The sequence below is a fragment of the Pongo abelii genome, chromosome 11, assembly GCF_028885655.2.
Source record: "Pongo abelii isolate AG06213 chromosome 11, NHGRI_mPonAbe1-v2.0_pri, whole genome shotgun sequence".
Classification (NCBI taxonomy): domain Eukaryota; kingdom Metazoa; phylum Chordata; class Mammalia; order Primates; family Hominidae; genus Pongo; species Pongo abelii.
Window position 1 is genome coordinate 111,563,618 of NC_071996.2, and position 9,805 is coordinate 111,573,422.

General features: G+C 45.2%; 1 pseudogene; it reads right to left on the reverse strand.

Annotated features, from left to right (window-relative positions):
* Positions 1-1,000: 1,000 nt before the first annotated feature.
* Positions 1,001-8,900, reverse strand: LOC112132346 (translationally-controlled tumor protein-like; annotated as a pseudogene).
* Positions 8,901-9,805: the final 905 nt, after the last annotated feature.

A 9,805-nucleotide genomic window follows, 5' to 3' on the forward strand; every position in this document is an offset into this window, starting at 1 on the left:
AGGAAGGCTCACCACGACTTCCTGCTGCAGCTGTGACAATATTGTTGTAGTATATTTGATGATGTATCTGTGATTAATGGCCTTTTTCATTAAGGTTTTCCCATTCAAAGTGACTTGGAATGCAAATGTGCATTTCAGCCAGGAGATTGTGGGGAAAATATTGTAGAAATGCCTGAAAAGTAGGGCAAATGTTCTGGCAGCTACAGAACCAAGAATTCCTGACTTAACAAATAACTGTGCTTTACAAAGAGCCACAGGTGACCTTGCCACTCTCCTGACACCCCTACTGAAAGTTCTTTTTCTTTCTGTCCCAGCTAAGTTAGTCTCTTTTTACTCTCTTGGTAGTCTCTTTCAGAGTTAACTACTTCCATTATAAGTGATGAAATTTATAAGGCTCTACTTCAGATGCTGGCATTGCTGTGAGCATTGTCTTTCCCTTTACTGCAATCCAGAGTTAACACTTTTGATTCTTGGGGTTTTTTTAATTATATATATCTGTTTTTAGAGATGAGGTCTCACTATGTTGCCCAGGTTGGTCTCAAACTCCTAAGCTGAAGCAATCCTCCTGCCTCAGCCTGCCAAAGTGCCAGGATTACAGGCATGAGCCACCAGGTCCAGCCTGATTCTTGCTTTTTATATTCCAGTCTCAGAAGTAGTTTCCACTGTAGAAGTTATCTGATGACAGTCTTATTCTTTCTAGTAGTGGCTTACAATCAGGATTAGCTTCTCCAGGAACACTACAAGATGGACTTAGTTTAAATATGTTTTAAACTAAAAGGCATTCTCTCAAATGAGTTTAAATGCATTTAATTTTTAGACAACCTACCTGACATATTTTTCTTAAAGACAATGTCTCCACTCCAAATAAATTATGGTCAAAATAAATGAAGAGCTCAAGATGATATCAATCCCATTAGTGTGAAGTCCTGGTGTTATGCGGATGACAAGCAGAAGCCAGTTATGACAACAGGTGAGAGGTCCAAAGTAATTGCCAAATTTGTTAACATTTTTCCATTTCTAAACCATCCTTAAAAACAATCACTGGGCACGGTGGCTCACACCTATAATCCCAGCAGACAGGCCAAGGCAGACAGATCGCTTAAGCTCAGGAATTCGAGACCAGTCTGGGCAACACAGCAAAACCTCATCTCCACAAAAAATACAAAAATTAGTTGGGCTTGGTGGCATGTGCCTGTAGTCCCAGCTACTTGGGAGGCTGAGGAAAGAGGATCACTTGATCCTGGAAGGTGGAGGTTGCAGTGAGCTGAGATTGTGCCACTGCACTCCAGCCTGGGTGGCAGAGGGAGACCCTGTCTCAAAAAAAATACATAAGTAGACTAAACAAAATAACAATTGAGTCAAAAGGTTTTGAAAAGTATTAAAAAAAAGAAAAAGAAAGAAAATTATATATGGGGTCACATTGTTACCAGTGGCAAATCTGAATGTGTTTGCAGCAACCTCAGTTCTGGCCTTCTCAGAAGAAAGAATTCAATCAAGGAGGCTGAGGCAAGAGTTAAAGCAGGAGTGAAAGTTTATTAAAAAGCTTTAGAGCAGGAATGAAAGGAAGTAAAGTACCCTTGGAAGAGGGCTAAGTGGGCAACTTGAGAGATCAACTGCACCGTTTGACCTTTGACTTGGGGTTTTATATGTTGGCATGCTTCTGGGGTCTTGCATCCCTTCTCCCCGGATTCTTCCCTTGGGTGGGCTGTCTGCATGTACGGTGGCCTGCTGGCTTTGGGGAAGGGAGCATGTGTAGTGTGTTTACTGGACTTGTACACATGCTCACTTGAGGCATTCTTCCCTTACCAGCTGAATCTTCCTAGGTGGTTATATACCAGTTAAATTCCGCTATTTTGCCTCTTAGTGTGCAAGTTTGAGCCCACTCACTCAATTCCTGAGATCTTATTGGGAAGCTCCTTATCACCAGTTTCAGGTTTTTTTCTATCTATTGGGAGACTGCCTTTCCCTGGAGCTGGCTGCGACCAATTATTATTATTATTATTATTATTATTATTATGAGATGGGGTCCCACTCTGTCTCCCAGGTTGGAGTGCAGTGGCACAATCTAGGCTCACTGCAACTTCCGCCTCCTGGTTTCAAGTGATTCTCTTACCTCAGCCTTCGGAGTAGCTGAGATTACAGGCGTATGCCACCACACCTGGTTAATTTTTTTGTATTTTTAGTAGAGACAGGGTTTCACCTTGTAGGCTTTTCATGCATGTCTGTGTGAAGAGACCACCAAACTAGGCTTTGTGTGAGCAACATGGCTGTTTATTTCACCTGGGTGCAGTCGGGCTGAGTCTGAAAAGAGAGTCAGTGAAAGGAGATAGGGGTGGGGCCGTTTTATAGGATTTGGGTAGATAAAGGAAAATTACGTCAAAGGGGGGTTGTTCTCTGGCGGGCAGAGTGGGGGCCACAAGGGGCTCAGTGGGGAGCTTTTGAGCCAGGATGAGCCAGGAGAAGGAATTTCACAAGACAATGTCATCAGTTAAGGCAGGAACAGGCCATTTTCACTTCTTTTGTGGTGGAATGTCATCAGTTAAGGCAGGAACCGGCCATCTGGATGTGTATGTGCAGGTCACAGGGGATATGATGGCTTAGCTTGGGCTCAGAGGCCTGACATTCCTGTCTTCTTATATTAATAAGAAAAATAAAATGAAATAGTGGTAAAGTGTTGGGACGGTGAAAATTTTTGGGGGTGGTATAGAGAGATAATGGGCGATGTTTCTCAGGGCTGCTTCGAGCAGGATTAGGGGTGGCGTGGGAACCTAGAGTGGGAGAGATTAAGCTGAAGGAAGATTTTGTGGTAAGGGGTGATATTGTGGGACTGTTAGAAGAAACATTTGTCATTTAGAATTATTGGTGATGGCCTGGATACAGTTTTGTATGAATTGAAAAACTAAATGGAATAAGAGAAGGAGAAAAACAGGTATTAAAGGTCTAAGAATTGGGAGGACCTAGGACATCTAATTAGAGTGCCTAAGGAGATTCAGCATAGTCCTGTCAGCAAAGATTATTTATTTACTTCAAGAGTTAAGAGTGGCAGTTTGGGGATAGCACCAGGAGATATCAGCTGTGATGGCTTGGAGAAACAGTGTAAATCGGCAGTGTAAACAAGAGCAGGGCATGTATGAGTAGTTGAGAATGGTGAATAGGAGTATGACTAGACAGAAAATAGTAGGGATGACAAGTTTTTTGGGGCACAGTCTAAGTTGGTCTGGTGTCTGGAATGAGACTGGGGCCTAATAAAAAGGAGCGTCTATACAGGAGCTTAAATGGGCTGTACCTTGTAGCATTCTGAGGACAGGCCTGAATTCTGAGAAGCAAAAGTGGTAAAAGTATTGTCCAGTCCTTTTTAAGTTGGTGGCTGAGCTTGGTGAGGTGTGTTTTTAATAGACCATTAGTCTGTCACTGAATACTAAGAGCCTGAAAAAATGCTTGGCTGATTTGACTAATAAAGGCTGGTCCATTATCAGACTGTATAGAGGTGGGAAGGCTAAACTAAGCAATTATGTCTGACAGAAGGGAAGAAGTGACAGCGGTGGCCTTCTCAGACCCTGTAGGAAAGGCCTCTGCTTATCCAGTGAAAGTGTCTACCTAGACTAAGAGGTATTTTAGTTATCTGACTGGGGGCATGTTGAGTAAAGCTAATTTGCCAGTTCTGGGTGGGGGCAAATCCTTGAGCTTGATGTGTAGGGAAGGGAGGGGGCCTGAATAATCTCTGAGGAGTAGTAGAATAGCAGATGGAACACTGAGAAGTTATTTCCTTGAGGATAGATTTCCACGATGGAAAGGAAGTGAGCGGTTCTAAGAGGTGGGCTAGTGGCTTGTACTATAGCATAGCCTGCCTTTGCTGGTGTGTGGCAATTAGGCCTGGTGGAGCTGCCATCAATAAATCAAGCGTGATCAGGGTGAGGAACAGGAAAGAAGGAAATATGGGGAAATGGGGTGAATGTCAGGTGGATCAGAGAGATACAGTCATGGGGGTCAGGTGTGGTATCAGGAATAATGTGGGAGGCTGGACTGAAGTCAGGCCAGGAACAGTGGTAACTGTGGGAGACTCAACAAAGAGTGAGTACAGCTGAAGGAGCTGGGGAGCAGAAAGTATATGTGTCAGATGTGAGGAAGAAAATAGATTTTGGAAATTATGAGAGCTGTAGAGAGTGAGTTGAGCATAGTTTGTGATTTTAAGGGCCTCTAAAAGTATCAGGGTGGCAGCAGCCACTGCACGGAGACATAGTGGCCAGCTTAAACCAGTAAGGTCAAGTTGTTTGGACAAAAAGGCTACAGGACGTGAGCTCGTCCTTGTGTAAGAATTCTGACTGCACAGCCCTGCACTTCGGCTGTGTGTAATGAAAAGGGTTGGGATGAGTCAGGGAGAGCTAGAGTAGGGGCTGTCTCCAAAGCTGTCTTCAAGGAACAGAAAGAGGAGTGGGGAAAGGATTTAGGATCTATGGGGTCAGCTAGGTTTCTGTGAGTTTATATAATGGTCTTGTTAGGATGGTAAAACCAGTTATCCAAAGGCGAAAGTATCTAACCATGCCCAGGAAGGAAAGGAGTTGTTATTTCGTAGAAGGGGTTGAGGTTTGAGAGATTAGTTGGACATGATTGGCAGGGAGAGCATGTGTGTTTTTGTGAAGAATTATGCCGAGGTAGGTAATGGAGGGAGAAGAAATTTGAGCTTTGGAGGGGGATACCTGATATCCTTTGGAGAATAAATGCTGAAGGAGCAGGAGGGTGTGTTGTTGAGAAGATTCAAAGGAGGGACTACAAAGAAGGAGGTCATCAATATATTGAATAAGGTGAGAAGTGGAGGGGTGGAAAGAAAGTAAATCATGAGAAGGAGCTTGGCTGAAGTAATGAGGGCTGTCCCTGAAACCCTGCGGCAGCACAGCCCAGGTAAGCTGCCGGGACTGATGGGTGTCAGGGTCAGTCCAGGTGAAAGCAAAGAGAGGCTGGGATGAGGGGTGCAGGGGAATAGTGAAAAAAGCATCTTTAAGATCAAGAATGGAATAGGCAGTTGTGGAGGAAGGTATTGAGGACAAACGAGTGTACGGGTTGGGCACTACGTGGTGGATAGGCAAAACAATTTGGTTGATAAGGCATAGATTCTGAACTAACTTGTAAGGCTTGTCTGGTTTTAGGACAGGTAAAATGGGGGAATTGTAAGGAGAGTTTATAGGTTTTAGAAGTCCATGCTGTAGCAGGTGAGTGATAACAGGCTTTAATCCTTTTAAATCGTGCTGTGGGATGGGATATTGGCATTGAGTGGGGTAAGGGTGGTTAGGTTTTAATGGGATGGTAATGGGCATGTGACCGGTTGCCAGGGAAGGAGTAGAGATGTCCTATACTTGTGGGTTAAGGTCGGGGGATATAAGAGGAAGATGCAAAGGAGGCATTGGGCTGGGGAGAAGGGCAGCAATGAGATGCAGCTGTAGTCCAGGAATAGTCAAGGAAGCAGATAATTTGGTTAAAATATCTTAGCCTAATAAGGGAACTAGGAAGGTGGGGATAATTAAAAAGGAATTCTTAAAAGAGTATTGTCTAAGTTGGCACCAGAGTTAGGGAGTTTTAAGAGGTTTAGAAGCCTGGCCATCAATACGCACAACAGTTATGGAAGCAAGGGAAACAGGCCCTTAAAAATAAGGTAATGTGGAGTGAGTAGCCTCCGTATTGATTAAGAAGGGGACAGACTTACCCTCCATTGTGAGAGTTACCTAGAGCATCTGTGATGGTCCTGTAGGCTTCTGAGGCAATTGGGCGGTGTCAGTCTTCAGCTGCTAAGCCAAGAAGATCTGGGAAGGAGTCAGAGAGCTTTGGGCCAGAGTTCCAGGGGCTCTGGAAGTGGCTGCCAGGTGAGTTGAACAGTCCAATTTTCAGTGGGGTCCTCCACAGATGGGACACGGCTTAGGAGGAATCCCGGGCTGTGGGCATTCCTTGGCCCAGTGGCCAGATTTCTGGCACTTGTAGCAAGCTCCTGGGGGAGGAGGTTCTGGAGGAACCCCTGGCAGCTGTGGTTCAGGCGTTTGGAGTTCTTGTGTGCTGGAGATGTGGCTGGGGTTTGTCTCACAGTGGAGGCAAAGAATTGCAACTCAGAAATATGTTGCTACTTGGCTGCCTCTACTCTATTATTGTACACCTTGAAGGTGAGGTTAATTAAGTCCTGTTGTGGGGTTTGAGGGCCAGAACTTAATTTTTGGAGTTTTATTTAATGTCGGGAGCAGATTGGGTAATAAAATGTATATTGAGAATAAGACGGCCTTTTGACCTTTTAGGGTCTAGGGCTGTAAAGCATCTCAGAGTTGCTGCCGAATGAGCCATGAACTGGGCTGGGTTTTTCATATTTGATGAAAGAGCCTAAATGCTCACTGATTTGGGAGAGGTCTGATAAAGAAAAAGGAGCATTAACCTTGACTATGCCTTTAGCTTCAGCCACCTTTTTAAGAGGAAATTGCTGGGCAGGTTGGGGAGGGCTACTCATGGAATGAAACTGTAAACTGGACTGGGTGTGAGGAGGGGAGGTGATAAAAAGATTATAGGGTGGAGGAGCGGAGGCTTAGGAAGAATTGGGACCTAGCTCGGCCTGGGGAGGAGCAGCCTGGGGAGGAGGGGGAGAAGTCAGATGGGTCTGTAGAAAAGGAAGATTAGAAAGACTCAGCGACACTTGGGGTTGGGACTGAGGGGACAGGCGGGAGGGAAAGAAGGAAGATTTGGGATGAGTTGCATTGGGCACAGAGACTAGGGAGGTACCGATGTGTAAAAGAATGCCTGGACGTCAGGCCCCTCAGACCACTTGCCTATTTTTCGACAAAAATTATTTAGGTCTTGTAGGATGGAGAAATCAAAAGTGCCATTTTCTGGCCATTTAGAACCACTGTCGAGTTTGTATTGGGGTCAAGCGGCATCACAGAAGAAAATAAGGCATTTAGGTTTTAGGTCAGGCAAGAGTTGAAGAGGTTTTATGTTCTTAAGAACACAGGCTAAGGGAGAAGAGGAGGTATGGAGGGTGGAAGGTTGCCTATAGTGAAGGAGGCAAGTTTAAAGAAAAGGGAGAGTAGAGACATGGAGGGAAGCGGTTCAGGGGTTCTTACCCTCCAGAAAAGTGGGAAAGGGGTCAGGGCATGGAAATAAGGGATCAGGTCGCAGAGATATAAGAGGCTGGGGCATGGAAATAAGGGATTGGGGTGCAGAGATATGAGGTTGGGGTACTTGCCCCTCCCCCAGAAAAGCAGGACTTGCCGCTAAGGGTGAAGGAGAAGGGGTTGGGGGTTTCTTGCCCCCCAGAAATGCAGAGAAGGGGTAGAGACACAGAGAGAAGGGGTTGGGGTACTTGCCCCTCCCCTAGAAAAGCGGGACTTGCCGCTAAGGGTGAAGGACCAAGGCAGGCGTCCCTGCATGATCTGACACCTCTGAAACGTGGGTGAATAATCAGAGAGGTGTCCCTGCAATGATTAAACACCAAGGGAAGGCTGCCTTCCCAGTCCGTGACTGGCACCGGAGTTTTGGGTCCATGGATAAAACGTGTCTCCTTTGTCTCTACCAGAAAATGAGACGAATTGAAATTAAGAGAAGGGAGAGATTGAAGAGTGGAAAGGAGAAAGTGGTTGAGGGATAGTGAGAGAGGTTGGAGAAGAGAGTAAGAAGAGGCTGCTTACCCGATTTAAAATTGGTGAGATATTCCTTGGGCTGGTGGGTCTGAGGACCTGAGGTCGTAGGTGGATCTTTTTCATGGAGCAAACAGCAGGAGGACAAGGGATTGATCTCCAAAGGGAGGTCGCCAGATCCGAGTTACGGCACCAAATTCCATGTGCGTCCATGTGAAGAGACCACCAAACAGGCTTTGTGTGAGCAACATGGCTGTTTATTTCACCTGGGTGCAGTCGGGCTGAGTCTGAAAAGAGAGTCAGTGAAGGGAGATAAGGGTGGGGCCGTTTTATAGGATTTGGGTAGATAAAGGAAAATTATAGTCAAAGGGGGTTTGTTCTCTGGCAGGCAGAGTGGGGGTCACAAGGTGCTCAGTAGGGGAGCTTTTGAGCCAGGATGAGCCAGGAGAAGGAATTTCACAAGACAATGTCATCAGTTAAGGCAGGAACAGGCCATTTTCCCTTCTTTCGTGGTGGAATGTCATCAGTTAAGGCAGGAACCGGCCATCTGGATGTGTATGTGCAGGTCACAGGGGATATGATGGCTTAGCTTGGGCTCAGGGGCCTGACAAGGCCGGTCTCAAACTCCTGACCTCAGGTGATCTTCCTGCCTCAGCCTCCCAAAGTGCTGGAATTACAGCCGTGAGCCACCACACCTGGGCACAACCAATTATTATATTATAGAGACAGTTAACAATCACCTGACCATCACCTGATGGTTGCCTGACATTCCTGGTGGGGGTGGGTGGAGCCCTCTTTTTCCCTGCTTACGCCTAACTAGCTACCTACTGTAGTAACATCAGTCTCATGGTAGTCCAATAGAGCAACCATGCCATCTAGGTTCATGTTTTCACTAATAAAAACTGGTATTGTTTTTGAAATTAGCAAGGGTGTGCTTGATTTGTTCTGCAGCCTCTGTTGTAACAGGTTTTAGTCTTTCCTGGTCTCTGTTCTTCAAGTTTGCCTTTGATTGATTGCATGTAATCTTGGATGTACTTCTTGTATGCTTCCTTTGTAAAGCTGCTTTCTTTCAAGGGATGGTTCTCGACAGTCTTAACACCAGTGATTACAGTGCTTTCCATACATTTGCCCTTTGGGCCTTCAGTGGAGGCATTTCCACCAATGAGGGAGTCATCAATGCTACCCTCTGTCCTAGTGACCATCTTCTCCTCCACCTCCAGGCACAGCCATCTCCTGGATCTTGTAAATGTTGCAGAACATCTCATCGTGGCTGATGAGGTCCTGGTGAATAATCATAATTGCGGCTGAAGGGAGAGGCAGCGGGGCTAGCTTAGCAGGAGCCCTGAGCTTCAGCAGTGCAGCGCTGGGGGAGAGGGGAGCCAGTGGAAAAGCCCTAATAGGAGTTCTGAAAGGAGTAACAGTGACAGAAAACCCAGTTTATCCATTTGAGAGAGTTTGTGGGTTCAGGAGTAGGAGAATGGAAATTGGGAATAACAGCTTGGAATAGTGGACCTCAGAGAAAATTTCCTGCAAAAATTGCTGAAGCCAGCAAGGGGTAAGAAGTAAATAATACACCTTATATACTATCTTAAATTGTACCCATTAGAGATTACTCGCAATTAATTATCATCATCCTGTTTTTAAAATGGCTGACGTAAACCAATCAAAACTTTATGTGAATTTATTACATATGGCAGCTTTTACCTAACCTCCTTTCATGGTTCTCAAACTTTGGCATTCATAAAAATCACTTGGAGAGCTTGTAAAATTGGAAATTCCTGGAGCCCTGCCTTTAGATTCTGATTCAGTAGATGGAGCCCAAGAATCTGCATTTGAATATTCGACTGGGTGTTTCCAAATTAATTATCCATTGTGTGTTTTACCTGTCACTGGTGAGTCTCATATAGGTGACCCTTGGTTCATATTTCGAGAAACATTTTGTCTAGATGCACTGAGAAAATGATAGTTTGACCTCTCTTCTGCTACTTACTGGCTGACCCTGAGCAAGTCACTTTTATTCTCTGGGCCTCAGTTTCCTCCTGTGTAAAATGCAATGGTAGATGATGGTAAGAATGAAATGAAAATACCTATAAAGGACCACATACATAAATGTAAATTCCCTCAACTGTTATTCTGGTTAAATACTGAAGACTTACTGCATTGCTTCCCCAATAAATTGTGTTCTAATGCCAAACTGAATT